Source organism: Pongo pygmaeus, chromosome 19 (assembly GCF_028885625.2).
Source record: "Pongo pygmaeus isolate AG05252 chromosome 19, NHGRI_mPonPyg2-v2.0_pri, whole genome shotgun sequence".
Classification (NCBI taxonomy): Eukaryota; Metazoa; Chordata; class Mammalia; order Primates; family Hominidae; genus Pongo; species Pongo pygmaeus.
This window is the reverse complement of record NC_072392.2, coordinates 15,330,727-15,347,675: the sequence shown is the minus strand read 5'-3', so window position 1 is coordinate 15,347,675 and position 16,949 is coordinate 15,330,727.

Here is a 16,949-nt window from a genome sequence, read left to right as displayed (position 1 = left end):
ACTTGTGAGCAAAGTTTTCTAATCATGAAGGCAGCTACATGAAAGTGAAATTCTTCAGAATCCGTGTGTGGACTATGAATATGTATGTATGCCCATGTGCTGTGTAAGAAGAGCAAATATTGCATAATATAGTCTACTTGTGACTCAGTGCGTGACCTAAGCCACCAGTCTGTACAATTTCTACTTTCTTCAACCCAGCTGAGAACACAGAGGGCCAGGCCTCAGCAATCCAGCTGACAAAGTTTTCCTCCAGCATGTCCAGCTTCTGCTTTTGGTGGCCTATTTTGGTAAATGAAGGCCCCTCCCTGACCTCACGAGGCTCAGGGACTCCTGCCTGATACTTCCTGCTCCTTTCTCAACATTGGGATGGGTCTGCTGCCAGATGGTTGCATTAGCTCTAATATCCACTTTTTGGCAGGGGTTTTCAACTTTGTGGCATGCTCCTGCCCAGTTTCAGGCGTGCAGTTTTGTCCTGGACCCATGTTTGTTTCCCTTCAAGTTGGACAAGGATCTTATGGTGATGGCCATGCAGTTGTCCTTACAGGTCAAAAGGGAGTCCTGACCCATGGTGACACTGGGGAGAGGGCAGGCTTGTCTGCAGGTGATGGAGCCCCTGAGTGTAGGTGGAGGAGGGACACATAGGTGTTGGGAACACCACTGTCTCTTCTCTCTCTACTCTAGTTCCCACCCAAGCACAGGTGGGTGCCACCTACCTTCTCCCTGCCCCTGAGTAATCTTTTTTTTTTTTTTTTTGAGACAGAATCTTGCTCTGTCACCCAGGCTGGAGTGCAGTGGGGTGATCTTGGCTCACTGCAAGCTCTACCTCCTGGGTTCAACTGATTCTCCTGCCTCAGCCTCCCAAGCAGCTGCGATTACAAGCACACACCACCATGCCCAGCTAATTTTTGTATTTTTAGTAGACACGGGGTTTTACCATATTGGCCAGGCAGGTCTCAAACTCCTGACATCGTGATCCACACACCTTGGCCTCCCAAAGTGCTGGGATTACAGGCATGAACCACTGTGCTCGGCCCTGAGTAATCTTTTCTGCTACCCCAGATGGAGCTCATGTTTCCTAGGAACTACCCTTGTTTTATCTAAGACCTGCACAACATTTTTGTCACCTATCTCATCTCAAAGTTATGCCTTGAAAACCAGCCCCGCAACCACACATATTATTTCTACCTTTTGTAGAAAGATATTGACCAATAAGTATAATGTGAAAATGTGTCTTCTTCATGAATAGGATATTCCTGGGCTCCCATCAAGTCACAGAATGGTAATCAGTTGCCTCAAGGTAGAAAGCTAGGATGTGAACCCAAGTTCTTTGGGAGGCAGGAACAGGAGCAGCAGGGACAGGAAGGGCCAGGTCACCATTATCTGGGTACATGAGAACTGCAGTCTTCAAAGTTTTGGGCTCTTGTCAACTTAAGAATTTTGCAAAGCTTCATATTCTCTTTTACTTTTGAAAATTTGTTTAAATTGTTTAAATTTCTGTGCATACATAATAAGTGTATACATTTATGGGGCACATGAGATATTTTGGTACAGATCTCCTTAAGCATTTATCCTTTGTGTTACAAACAATCCAATTACTCTCTTTTAGTTAGTTTAAAATATATAATTAAATTATTATTGATTGTAGTCCCTCTATTGTGCCATCAAATACTAGGTCTTATTCATTCTTCCTAACTATGCTTTTAGTTCTTAAAGTTGACATGTAAAATTTTTTTTATAAGTTTAAGTAGTTACAGAGGAATCATTTTCTATGTTCTGCAAATATTGGTATTTAAAAGTAAAGCTGTTACTTTATTCTTTTCAATGTATTCAGCTACATAGCATAGTGAATGATACCTACCAACATCCAATTAAAAATAAAGGACCTCCTGTAATCCCAGCACTTTGGGAGGCTGAGGCGGGCGGCTCATGAGGTCAGGAGACTGAGACCATCCTGGCTAACACGGTGAAACCCCATCTCTACTAAAAATACAAAAAATTGGCCAGGAGAGGTGGCGGGCGCCTGTAGTCCCAGCTACTCAGGAGGCTGAGGCAGGAGAATGGTGCAAACCAGCGGGGTGGAGCCTGCAGTGAGCTGAGATGGCACCACTGCACTCCAGCCTGGGTGACAGCGAGACTCCGTCTCAAAGTAAATAAATAAATAAATAAAGGACACAGCTTTTCTTAGTAGTCAGTTTTACGTCATTCTTTGAATTTACTTTCTTATTCTACTTCCACCACAGAATTTCATCTTAATGAAATATATATTTAAGCTTGAAAATCTGCCATTGAACAACCTATCATAATTCTCTGCTGCAAAAATATGTATATAAAAAATTCAAAAACATTTAATTCTAAAAAAATAATTTTAAACAGGAGTCTTTAATAGGCCTTTAAGTAAGGGTCTAAGTGCAACAATTTAATATTTTTCATGTTCAGTATATTCTGATCTAAAAAACATAAATTCATTTTGTTAATAAATTCCCAAAGCAAAATTGCATTATTTACATGCCTCTCAATAAGATGGATGAGACATTTATGAATTTACTTATCACAGTGTTGTAACATATATCTCTAAACTACTGTTGCTAAACTGAGCTGTGTTTCAGTATCAATGCCTTATTTTTATAGATGTTGGTGCTTTGAAACTCCATTCACAGATTAGCAGACAGAAAGCAGTATTATTATGTGAATGCTACTCAATTTAAAATATAACTCCTTCTGAGTTATATGCCTCAAATAACAAGATCATCTATTGTCAAAAATTATTTCATGAAAAGACAACCGTCTAGGTCTTCCTTCTATTTTGTAGAAAACAAAGTAGAAACCACTTCACTGGCAAAAGAATTCATAACTAGTCATGAGAGTGATATACTTTCTGAACCCATCACTAAGTTTTTGAATTGTCCCTTTGTTTGTCACCCAGGAATGTTTTACACCTGAGGGCAACTTGTGACCATAAGTGGGAAGTAGAGCTTTTGTGACAGGCACAGAGAACGAGGGAGACTCCTGACTCTGCTCCTCCTGAGGCAGATTAGATGTAGGAATGGATATGTACTGAAGCAAAACTGTTGCTCCCGAACCTTCCCAGTGCCCACAGGTCCCTTGGAAGGTGTTCCAGTACCTCCAGTGGCCTTGTCCCATAGCTCAGTAATCTCCACTGGGCTGGAGAAGGGACCTGCACTGTGTCTCAGATGATGTCCCAGACCTAGCTGAGACTGCTCCCCTTTCTTCTCACTGCCCTGCAGTTCCTAACAACCACCTTCAAAGTCAAGGCAGGCTCATCATGCCTCTGACCTTTGCAGTCTTTTCTTGGATACTCTGGATAAAGAATATAGTAGTGGATAAATGAAACCTCCTGAGTATATATGTCAGGAATCAAGTGGTATGTTTCTATTACTATTTATAAGCCATATGCTTGGAAGTGCATATAAACTTTAAGAATATAGAACTGGGGGAAGAAAGATCAGCTATGTGACTCACAATAGACCCTGATCTAAATTAGACCTTGGGCCAATCTGCCTTAAGCTGAGAGAAGAGAGAGGAAAGTGTTTTATTTTTAAAAGTCTAGGTATTTAAAAATAGTTGTCACCTTTCAAGAATCCCTGGGTCATTTTCTGTAAGAACCGATGAGCTCATCCAATGTTGCGGCTACACTGCAGCCACATATAATTAAGTTCTGTCTTGCCGTGGTTCAGCAGCGAGATGACACAGCCTCTCCTTCCCGCCACACTGCCGTGGGAGGAGGAGACTAGGAGAAAATTGTTGCTGTATGTGGCTGTGTAGGTTCACAAACATCCCCCTCCCCACCCCAGCTATTCCTCTTTTATTCCATGGGAACAACAATATGCTTTACCTGGAGGAAGACAGAGATTATTTCTCCTGTCTTCTTATTTCATTTGCATAGCAACTTGTGATGTTGGTATCAGTATCACAATTTTATAGATGAGGAAACTGAGTCTCAGAGAGGTTTTTTTTTGTATTTATTTTTGCCTTTATTTTGAGTGATAATTTAGGTATAAACTTTTATGTTAACAGCGCTTCAGTGGTTTTCTGGCAACTATTTTTATTGATAAGAATATTGCTTATTATTTAACTTTTTCTTCTAAACATTCTGTTTTTCTGCCTTCTTTATAGATTTTTTCTTTATATATATATATGTATTAAACTTTAAGTTCTAGGGTACATGTGCACAACATGCAGGTTTGTTACATATGTATACATGTGCCATGTTGGTGTGCTGCACCCATTAACTCAAAATTTACATTAGGCATATCTCCTAATGCTATCACTCCCCCCTCCCCCCATCTCACAACAGGCCCCGGTGTGTGATGTTCCACTTCCTGTGTCCAAGTGTTCTCATTGTTCAATTCCCACCTATGAGTGAGAACATGCAGTGTTTGGTTTTTTGTCCTTGCAATAGTTTGCTGAGAATGATAGTTTCCAGCTTCACCCATGTCCCTACAAAGGACATGAACTCATCCTTTTTTATGGCTGCATAGTGTTTCATGGTGTATATGTGCCACATTTTCTTAATCCAGTCTATCATTGTTGGACATTTGGCTTGGTTCCAAGTCTTCGCTATTGTGAATAGTGCTGCCGCAATAAACATACGTGTGCATGTGTCTTTATAGCAGCATGATTTATAATCCTTTGGGTATATACCCAGTAATGGGATTGCTGGGTCAAATGGTATTTCTAGTTCTAGATCCCTGAGGAATTGCCACACTGTCTTCCATAATGGTTAAACTAGTTTACAGTCCCACCAACGGTGTAAAAGTGTTCCTATTTCTCCACATCCTCTCCAGCACCTGTTGTTTCCTGACTTTTTAATGATCTCCATTGTAACTGGTGTGAGATGGTATCTCATAGTGGTTTTGATTTGCATTTCTCTGATGGCCAGTGATGATGAGCATTTTTTCATGTGTCTTTTGGCTGCATAAATGTTTTCTTTTGAGAAGTGTCTGTTCATGTCCTTCACCCACTTATTGATGGGGTTGTTTGTTTTTTTCTTGTAAATTTGTTTGAGTTCTTTGTAGATTCTGGATATTAGCCCTTTGTCAGATGAATAGATTGCAAAAATTTTCTCCCATTTTGTAGGTTGCCTGTTCACTCTGATGGTAGTTTCTTTTGCTGTGCAGAATCTCTTTAGTTTAGTTAGATCCCATTTGTCAATTTTGGCTTTTGTTGCCATTGCTTTTGGTGTTTTAGACATGAAGTCCTTGCCCATGCCTATGTCCTGAATGGTATTGCCTAGGTTTTCTTCTAGGGTTTTTATGGTTTTAGGTCTAACATTTAAGTCTTTAATCCATCTCAAATTAATTTTTGTGTAAGGTATAAGGAAGGGATCTAGTTTCAGCTTTCTACATATGGTTAGCCAGTTTTCCCAGCACCATTTGTTAAATAGGTAATGCTTTCCCCATTTCTTGTTTTTGTCAGGTTTGTCAAAGATCAGATAGTTGTAGATGTGTGGTATTATTTCTGAGGGCTCTGTTCTGTTCCATTGGTCTATATCTCTGTTTTGGTACCAGTACCATGCTGTTTTGGTTACTGTAGCCTTGTAGTATAGTTTGAAGTCAGGTAGCCTGATGCCTCCAGCTTTGTTCTTTTGGCTTAGGATTGACTTGGCAATGCGGGCTCTTTTTTTGTTCCATATGAACTTTAAAGTAGTTTTTTCCAGTTCTGTGAAGAAAGTCATTGGTAGCTTGATGGGGATGGCATTGAATCTATAAATTACCTTGGGCAGTATGGCCATTTTCACAATATTGATTCTTCCTATCCATGAGCATGGAATGTTCTTCCATTTGTTTGTGTCCTCTTTTATTTCGTTGAGCAGTGGTTTGTAGTTCTCCTTGAAGAGGTCCTTCACATCCCTCGTAAGCTGGATTCCTAGGTATTTTACTCTCTTTGAAGCAATTGTGAATGGGAGTTCACTCATGATTTGGCTCTCTGTTTGTCTGTTATTGGTGTATAAGAATGCTTGTGATTTTTGCACATTGATTTTGTATCCTGAGACTTTGCTGAAGTTGCTTATCAGCTTAAGCAGATTTTGGGCTGAGACGATGGGGTTTTCTAGATATACAATCATTTCATCTGCAAACAGGGACAATTTGACTTCCTCTTTTCCTAATTGAATACCCTTTATTTCTTTCTCCTGCCTGATTGCCCTGGCCAGAACTTCCAACACTATGCTGAATAGGAGTGGTGAGAGAGGGCATCCCTCTCTTGTGCCAGTTTTCAAAGGGAATGCTTCCAGTTTTTGCCCATTCGGTATGATATTGGCTGTGGGTTTGTCATAAATAGGTCTTACTATTTTGAGATATGTCCCATCAATATCTAATTTATTGAGAGTTTTTAGCATGAAGGGCTGTTGAATTTTGTCAAAGTCCTTTTCTGCATCTATTGAGATAATCATGTGGTTTTTGTCATTGGTTCTCTTTATAGGCTGGATTATGTTTATTGATTTGCATATGTTGAACCAGCCTTGCATCCCAGGGATGAAGCCCATTTGATCATGGTGGGTAAGCTTTTTGATGTGCTGCTGGATTTGGTTTGCCAGTATTTTATTGAGGATTTTTGCATCGATGTTCATCAGGGATATTGGTCTAAAATTCTCTTTTTTTGTTGCATCTCTGCCAGACTTTGGTATCAGGATGATGCTGGCCTCATAAAATGAGTTAGGGAGGATTCCCTCTTTTTCTATTGATTGGAATAGTTTCAGAAGGAATGGTACCAGCTCCTCCTTGTACCTGTGGTAGAATTCGGCTGTGAATCTGTCTGGTCCTGGACTTTTTTTAGTTGGTAAGCTATTAATTATTGCCTTAATTTCAGAGCCTGTTATTGGTCTATTCAGAGATTCAACTTCTTCCTGGTTTAGTTGTGGGAGGGTGTATGTGTCAAGGAATTTATCCATTTCTTCTAGATTTTCTAGTTTATTTGCATAGAGGTGTTTGCAGTATTCTCTGATGGTAGTTTGTATTTCTGTGGGATCAGTGGTAATATCCCCTTTATCAATTTTTATTGTGTCTATTTGATTCTTCTCTCTTTTCTTCTTTATTAGTCTTGCTAGTGGTCTATCAATTTTGTTGATCTTTTCAAAAAACCAGCTCCTGGATTCATTGATTTTTTGAAGGGTTTTTTTGTGTCTCTATTTCCTTCAGTCCTTATCTGATCTTAGTTATTTCTTGCCTTCTGCTAGCTTTTGAATGTGTTTGCTCTTGCCTCTCTCGTTCTTTTAATTGTGATGTTAGGGTGTTAATTTTAGATCTTTCCTGCTTTCTCTTGTGGGCATTTAGTGCTATAAATTTCCCTCTACACACTGCTTTAAATGTGTCCCAGAGATTCTGGTATGTTGTGTCTTTGTTCTCGTTGGTTTCAAAGAGCATCTTTATTTCTGCCTTCATTTCCTTATGTACCCAGTAGTCATTCAGGAGCAGGTTGCTCAGTTTCCATGTAGTTGAGCGGTTTTGAGGGAGTTTCTTAATTCTGAGTTCTAGTTTGATTGCACTGTGGTCTGAGAGGCAGTTTGTTATAATTTCCATTCTTTTACATTTGCTGAGGAGAGCTTTACTTCCAACTATGTGGTCAATTTTGGAATAAGTGCGATGTGGTGCTGAGAAGAATGTATATTCTGTTGATTTGGGGTGGAGAGTTCTGTAGATGTCTATTAGGTCCACTTGGTGCAGAGCTGAGTTCAATTCCTGGATATCCTTGTTAACCTTCTGTCTCGTGGATTTGTCTGATGTTGACAGTGGGGTGTTAAAGTCTCCCATTACTATTGTGTGGGAGTCTAAGTCTCTTTGTAGGTCTCTAAGGACTTGCTTTATGAATCTGGGTGCTCCTGTATTGGGTGCATATATATTTAGGATAGTTAGATCTTCTTGTTGAATTGATCCCTTTACTGTTATGTAATGGCCTTCTTTGTCTCTTTTGATCTTTGTTGGTTTAAAGTCTGTTTTATCAGAGACTAGGATTGCAACCCCTGCCTTTTTTTGTTTTCCGTTTGCTTGGTGGATCTTCCTCCATCCCTTTATTTTGAGCCTATGTGTGTCTCTGCACATGAGATGGGTCTCCTGAATACAGCACACTGATGGGTCTTGACTCTTTATCCAATATGCCAGTCTGTGTCTTTTAATTGGAGCATTTAGCCCATTTACATTTAAGGTTAATATTGTTATGTGTGAATTTGATCCTGTCATTATGATGTTAGCTGGTTATTTTGCTCGTTAGTTGATGCAGTTTCTTCCTAGCATCAATGGTCTTTACAATTTGGCATGTTTTTGCAGTGGCTGGTACCAGTTGTTCCTTTCCGTGTTTAGTGCTTCCTTCAGGAACTCTTGTAGGGCAGTCCTGGTGGTGACAAAATCTCTCAGCATTTGCTTGTCTGTAAAGGATTTGATTTCTCCTTCACTTATGAAGCTTAGTTTGGCTGGATATGAAATTCTGGGTTGAAAATTCTTTTCTTTAAGAATGTTGTAATATTGGCCCCCACTCTCTTCTGGCTTGTAGAGTTTCTGCTGAGAGATCAGCTGTTAGTCTGGTGGGCTTCCGTTTGTGGGTAACCCGACCTTTTTCTCTGGCTGCCCTTAACATTTTTCCTTCATTTCAACTTTGATGAATCTGACAATTATGTGTCTTGGAGTTGCTCTTCTCGAGGAGTATCTTTGTGGCATTCTCTGTATTTCCTGAATTTGAACGTTGACCTGCCTTGCTAGGTTGGGGAAGTTCTCCTGGATAATATCCCGCAGAGTGTTTTCCAACTTGGTTCCATTCTCCCCATCACTTTCAGGTACACCAATCAGATGTAGATTTGGTCTTTTCACATAGTCCCATATTTCTTGGAGGCTTTGTTCATTTCTTTTTATTCTTTTTTCTCTAAACTTCTCTTCTCACTTCATTTCATTCATTTGATCTTCAATCACTGATACCCTTTCTTCCAGCTGATCGAATCGGCTACTGAAGCTTGTGCATTCGTCACGTAGTTCTCGTGCCATGGTTTTCAGCTCCATCAGGTTATTTAAGGCCTTCTCTACATTGGTTATTCTAGTTAGCCATTCATCTAATCTTTTTTCAAGGTTTTTAACTTCTTCGCGATGGGTTCGAACTTCCTCCTTTAGCTCAGAGAAGTTTGATCGTCTGAAGCCTTCTTCTCTCAACTTGTCAAAGTCATTCTCCATCCAGCTTTGTTCCGTTGCTGCGTTTCTTTGGAGGAGGAGAGGCACTCTGATTTTTAGAATTTTCAGTTTTTCTGCTCTGTTTTTTCCCCATCTTTGTGGTTTTATCTACGTTTGGTCTTTGATGATGGTGACGCACGGATGGGGTTTTGGTGTGGATGCCCTTTCTGTTTGTTAGTTTTCCTTCTAACAGTCAGGACTCTCAGCTGCAGGTCTGTTGGAGTTTTCTGGAGGTCCACTCCAGACCCTGTTTGCCTGGGTATCAGCAGCAGAGGCTGCAGAACGGTGAATATTGCTGAACAGCAAATGTTGCTGTCTGATTGTTCCTCTGGGAGTTTTGTCTCAGAGGAGTACCTGGCTGTGTGAGGTGTCAGTCTGCCCCTACTGGGGGGTGCCTACCAGTTAGGCTACTCAGGGGTCAGGGACCCACTTGAGGAGGCAGTCTGTCCGTTCTCAGATCTCAAACTCTGTGCTGGGAGAACCACTACTCTCTTCAAAGCTCAGTTGGAAATGCAGAAATCACCCGTCTTCTGCGTCTCTCATGCTGGGAGCTGTAGACTGGAGCTGCTCCTATTTGGCCATCTAGGAACCACCTCAGAGAGGTTAAAATGGCTTGTTCAATGTCTAGCATGAGTAGGGGGCAAAACCAAGGCGACCAGTGCAGCAGGTCTGTCTCATTCCTGAGCCTGTGTTCTTTCCTCTGTGCCACGGGAGCCACCTTAGATAGAAAAACATCTCCTGCCACTCTCGTCCTGCTGGAGCACACAGCTCCCTCGCTGCAGTGGGGACCCCAGAGAGGGGATCGGGGAGCTGCTACAGCAGGTGACTGTGGCCCTCAGGAATGCTTAGCAGATGCACATCCTGGGCAGCACTTCCCAGCCCTTTCCACACCATGGCACATGGAGAAAAGGAAGCATTTAGTTGGCAGGTTGGGTTATACAGAAAAGAAGAAGCTGTTCAAAACTGGGAGCAAAGGGTTGACCTTGACCTGGCTACTGAACAGCTGGGGCATCCATACGTCAACCCACTTGTCGCCTGCCCAAAACATGGAAGCTGGGGCTCTGACACATGGCAGAGGGCAGGGTGCGCATGCACTTCAGACACTGTCTCACGGGGGCAGCCGCTGTCATGTCTGGGCCTCTGCAGTACTAGGTTTCTACAGGGGCTAAGCAGTAGATGATCCCTTTTGGAATTCACATCAATGACACGCCTAGTGTCCTCAGAGCATCGGTGACTTTGAAGGGTGGGGTAGAAGCAAGGGGAATGGCACTTGGCTTGTGGGCAGCTATGAGTAATCTGCTTGGCCCTGGACATGGAGAGGTGGCATAAGATTGCCTACAGATCATCACAGTGCCCACTGTGTTTTCTGTTTATTTTTCAGTTGAATGACAATCCAAAGGTGGTTGTGCTGGATGAGATAAGAAGAACTAATACAGTGTGGAGTTTATGACTCTTACTTTGGACTCAGAGAAATAATTTACAGGGAAGTAGAGATATACATGTAGATATGTAGGTATGTAAGTGTGTGTATATGTGTATATATGTATATATAAATATCTACAGTATTTATATAAATACCTTTTATATATGTATATATAAAGAGAATGTCTAGGTAGATATGCTCAGCAGATATGTGTAAGCAGGTCCCAGAGATTTAGGTAAGTGAGAAACGTTACAATATTTTGAGGCATGATAAAATTTGCTTTTTTTTTTAACTTAGAATTTTGAAGGTTCTTCCTTAAGGAAGGCTATAGGCAGTGGTGGATAGATCCTTTGTAGCAGATGGGAGATGGAGCTGCCTAGATGGGGTGATTTCAGGGATAGTGCACTCACATCTGCTCAATTTGGCCAGAAAGTGCTGTTTGCAGAATGGCACCAGAAATAAAATTCCAATGAAAATATTCACACCAGGCCTCCCGGGTATAAGGGAGAGACCAAACATGTTGGAGACACTTGTCTCAAGCACTTGGCTGACTTTGGGCAAATCAATTAAACTTTTTGGCCTCAATTTTCTCATCTAATGAGGGGGCTGAACTGGGGAGCTATTAAAATCCCTCTAGGTTTCACTTTCTGTGATTTGACTAACTTCAGTTCCATTATCTGAAACCTCTTCTCCAAGACAATGTGTGCTTCATAGAGCAGATGAGGGAGAAATAGGAGAGATTTGAAGGTTCCTCTTAGAGACTTTAAAACATTTAAACTTAAATTAGACCTATAAATAACTACTTTTAAAATCTCACTAGCCAAAAATTGGCAACTGTTTATAATATAGTTCGTGAACACATAGAAATATCCACCTCAAACAAAGGAAATCAATAAAGAAGATAGTTTCTTTGCCTTTAAAAATCTTTAAGATTAACGTACAGTAAGATCATCTGTATAAAATTTAAGATCTAGTATCATTGCTCAAATCCAAGTAAACTGCTCATTTGTAATAAAGTTTGTATGGGTTCCCAGACCCCACCCTTGGCTTACTGAATCAGTTCTTCTTGGGATGAGACCCTGAAATCTACATTTTAAAAGCTCTCTGGGCAATTTTGATGTGTCTTGTCCTGCACTAGGGAATGTACTAGCAGAGGAGATATGTCTGTGTAGTGTGACTCTGATGAGCTAATTATTGGCTTTTGAGGAGCACTTAGGATTTTTATGAGTATTTCAGAGAAGTGCAGAGTGGGAGAGGGGGAGGTGACGTTGATTCCAGGCAAACATGAATCGTATTTATTTGCATTTGCTTGTGGCTATAAAATATTGACTTTCCATTTTCAATATGGAGAATTGTAGAGGTGGTACCTCTCATCTCCATACCCTACATGGCCTGATACCCCAAAGATTGTTCGACCTGCATTTCTGAACAAAATATCTGCCCTGAATTCCTGTCTCTTTTTTGCCCCTAGTGATCTGGGCTGGGTCAAAAGCTCCTTTTTAATCTAGATAGAGAACAAGCCCTAGACAGCATGCCTCAGTTTCTGGTCTAGCCTGATTCTTTCATCACTAGAACTAAAGTGCTTTCTTGAGTAAAAGACATTGAAATACTTAAAAGGCAACTGTAAACTCAAGGGCTCCAACACTCCTAGTACATAGCCTCTTCCCTCATTGTTTCTACTCTCTCCTCCCCAACTTGATAGCCCCATCTTGGCTGCTGCAAATGAGAGGAAGACAGAAGATATGGAAGACAAAAGGAGGTTCAGCTGCTTTTTCTACCTCAGGTAAGAACACTAGTCTGCTTCCCTTCAGCTTTTTAATATCTCAAATAGATTCCTCCTATCTTCATTATCCAACTTACTTGAATGCTAATTTGGCTCCATGTTGCTTCTACTCAAATCATCATGGACTCTTTGATAATTTTCAGGCCCTTTCCCTAAATAATTCAGCAATAAATGGCCAGAAAATTGGGTCCCTCAATGAGGTGATTCCTAGCTTGTATTTTAGGCTTCTTGAGGACCAGAGACATCCCATTACCTTGAGTAATGAGGATTATAGGAAGAAATCACACAGAATTAAGAAATACCATGGAAATGGGAGCAAGTTTGCAAATGGCAAAGTCCTTCAGAATGCAAGAAGGCTCCGATGAGAGTTATCTCATTGCTTCTTGGCATACCAAGTCGTGAATCTCAGCCAGAGTTTTGCAATATCAAATATGATGACTCAGCCACTTTCTATATGACTCAATATCAAACCCCACGAGAGAGAGGATCTGCATAGCTTGGCTTTTGAGCTACGCCACCTCAATCCACTGGCCAGTCCACAGAGGGGCCACCTTTGAGCTGGGTGTGTACCTGTGGTCCAAACATTCATGGCCAATAAATGGGGGTGGGGAACACACCACATGAAACATGGCCACTGTCTTAGGTCAGGTTGGCCAGAAGAAGACTCCAAGGATTAGTGTGAAAGTGATTTATCAAGAAATGTTTTACTGGGGAAAACTGGGAAAGAAATGGGGAAGTAGGATCTATTATAGAAGGGAAGTTGGGAGATGCAGGAATGTGGTATCCAGCAAAGTCCCAGGAGGGTAACTTTGATTCATTCCCACAGGAGGAGCTCTGGAAACAGGGTAGGTCATGCTTCAGAGGGTCACGCCTCAGGAGAAGAGCATCTGGGGTATTTATACCCCGGAACTCATTAGTCTTTGGTTATGGATTGGCATGAGGCACAAATTCCCAAGCACTTCCAGGCTTCCTTGCGTAAGCAAAGTAGATTCTGGCAGCCTGAGGACAGTTCATCTTCAAGGAGATGTAGGAATAAGCATATGGGGAGTCTGTGCTCAGGAAAATGATCAAAGGGTCCGAGGAGACATGGGTTGAAGTGTGGACAGCGTCTGCTATAGCTTCATAAAGAGATAGCTAGAGAGGCTTCCTTCCCCCAGGGCCCACAGTCAGCATGCACACCCTAAGCTGAATAGATTCTTCCCTATATAGCCTGACAAGCCATGTTGGAAGCTTGCGCTCAGGTTGTGGAAGACTCAGCCCACTATCTGCCACCTTCATCTACACAGCCTGGCAACCTCATAACGGGCTGACTGAAGCAAACGTAAATTAGACAAAGACCAGCACAAATCAGACTCAAGTTAACACATGCCAGACTCTGGCTGTTTCTAGTTTATAAATAAAAGATAAACTATTTCCAACAATGTCAACAAAAATAAATTAACTTTCTTATTAAATCACTGAGAAATGACATTCAAATATTTTATAAAAATACAGCACATCTATCTATATCCAACTCCGCTTTTGTTTCCACAAACTCTTGTCAGTTTAAAGATCTACACAATTTTCTCTATAGCCCGTAAATGAAAACTTTCAGGCTTTCCTGGCTGGCAGTGGTTTTTCCTCTTCTGAGCTCCCAAGAGACTGGGTTTCTTTCTGATGGCTTTGAGCACACCAGAGCCTGCACTGTAGGATTTTTGCCCACGTCCCACCAAATGTTAACCTCTTAAGGACAGAAACAGGGGCCCATTCACAGTGATGCAAACATTTAACAGCTGAATCTCTGGGGAAGAATCTATGTATCTGTACATAATGTTTATTATATTTTAATGATATTAAACAATTCTTAGCATATAATTTATAAATAGTAATAAAATGTACAAATACTCTGTATTATAAATTCAATATAGCCAGTTGGTTTTTACAGAATTATTTTGTTGATTTTTGCCAAACTCTTGTATTTCTAACCAACCTGTAGTTGCAATTAATAAATAAGAGGAGTCCAACATGAATGTTGGTTGACAGCTCCGTTTACATTAACAAGACAAAAATGAAGATGTATATGGAAACTTTAATGACACGAATGACTTCTTTGCTGAATAAGATAATTATTTTCAAATAGTGGGAGAATGTAGCTTCAATTTTGTGTGTGTGTGTAGTGTGTGTGTGTGTGTGCCTGTCACAATTTCATGGCTACAAACAGGAGATACTTTAATGTGCATTATACTTTCCATCACTTTCTTGAGTCTAGACAATCAATGAAACTATAAATCAAGCCTTGCTTTGTGGCTGTTGATCATTTCCATGATGTAAATACTCCCATTGTAATCATTTTCAAGCTACCAATGTTGCTGATGTCAGAGTTGGGAAGAGATGCTCAGTAGTACATCATGATAAAGTATGTCCAATATAAAGATACAATAGATGAAAATAAACTTCAAGACATAAAATAGTAAAATATTGTGAAATAATTAGAAGGTGATAAATTTTGGGTATCTGTTGCCATTGTTTTAATGTAATTTACTAAACAGTAAATTTATATAATGTAGTTTTTAATAAAGGCTGTGCTTAATGAGCTTGCAAAATTCTTGAAAATTTAACAATAGCCTTGCCAGCCAGTATGACCCAGTTCCAGTACACCACTGTCACTCACATTTCATAATTCATAGTCTTGCATGCTACTGAGAGTTCCAAAATGTTCAATGATTGCATGACTGATGGTAAATTAGAGATATTGACTCTCTGATTCTATTTGACATGCTCTATCTTCCTCTTGAGAAAATTCTAACATCTTACTAGTGGTAGTAGCTGAGCTCAAAAGGTAATTTTTCTAAACTAATAAAGGTCCTATTGGCTTATCTGGATGAAACACCATGTACCTCTGATAAAATATCAGCCTCCTTAGACCAGTTTGTGTCCTTCTGTTAGTAGTAGTCAATGTTTCTTTATAATACTCGGTTTCTACAGAACCATAGAGAGCATATTATAAATGCCCTCAGATCTTAAAATGTCAGATCTTTTTAGGTAGCCTTGGTATAGTTTCCCGTTTTTTAAATACATAGTACAAAATACAATCTATAACACAACACTATCCATAATCCAAAAGTTACCATTTAATGACTCTTAACAACATTAAACCAAGCACTTTTCCCCACTGTAAGTATCCCATCTATGTCTCTATCTGCTTCTTTAGGTAATAAGGATCTCCCTATAATGCTTAATATGAGTCATTTTTGTTGTTGATGATGATTAATTTATGACATAGGACTGTCGGTGAATAATACCAGGACCTTCTAAGTGAAACTCTAAGGTTAAAGTTCAGGGTAGTCCCAGATGGTATAAGAAAGTCTTCAGGCACGAAGACTGATTGATTGTCTAGCCATCTTGGCTGCTGGGGAGGTTGTTGATTACTCATAACACACCTCACCTGATAACTCCAACCTTGATTTCTTTTCCCTTGAGTTATATTTCTCCCAGGACAAAAAAGAAAAGCAGCCAGTTCCTATGGAAATAGGTGCCGTGCCTGATGGGCTCTCTAAGAACCGTTCACAAGTGAGCATCCCAGCTTCAGTCTATTTTCTGGAAAAGACTTCGATAGAGCATCTGATTCATTATCTTCCCTTCAGACTAGTGAGGCATTATTGTTATCTTCTTATGGAGAGATCCAGTTGATCTGGGGATTTGCCCAATACCACACCACCAGTAAGTTCCAGAAGGAAAGCTGGTCATAATTTCCCAAGTTATGGTTCTCAACCATCCATGTATTCATTCAATAAACACATAGCAGAAGTGCACCACAGGCCAAGCCCGATGGTCAGTCAGTGCTAAGGACTAACAAGAGAATGCACAGGAAAAATGTACAGCCATTTGAGGTAGGGGAAAGATCACAGGCTTTGGGGTCAGACATCCTAGGTTGAATTCCAGGTGTATCACCTTCTAGCTAATGTGGCCTTGGTCGGGTTACCTAACCTCTAAGTCTCTGTAAAAGAGAAATACTGTTACAAATCTCATGGGGTTACTCTGAGAGATATAAATGAGGTATATGAGGCTTGCACAGAGCAGGTGCTTCAAAAGTGGTTCCTGTGATGAAGGCTGGAAAAACACTTGCCTTATTCTCATGGGACTCATAGTCTAACAGGAGTGGCAATCTGTGAAAACAGACAACAATAACATAACGGCTCTCAGAGAAGCATAAAGAGAGCACTGTGGAAACCCACCACTTTCTACTTGGTCAGGAGACTGATCATGAGCAAAAATGTGACTGTGACCTTGGGCATATCACTTAACCTCTTGAATCACAGCTCTTCCATCTACTAAACACGGGATAGATATTCAGATAAGAATAGTCCTGACTGAGTTTACACATCTTGGCTCTCTGGAAGCATTCCCAGCAAGGCGTGCCCTGTAATTTCATGCTCTGAAAAAGTCTATTCAATTGAAAAAGCTGACAGTGATACACACCCCTTTTAATAGCTTAGTAACATAAGCAAAACACAGCCGTGACAACTGATATCACCTTGCCGTTGTAAGTGATAAAAATTCTCAATGAATGCATTACACACCCAGTTGAGGTTCT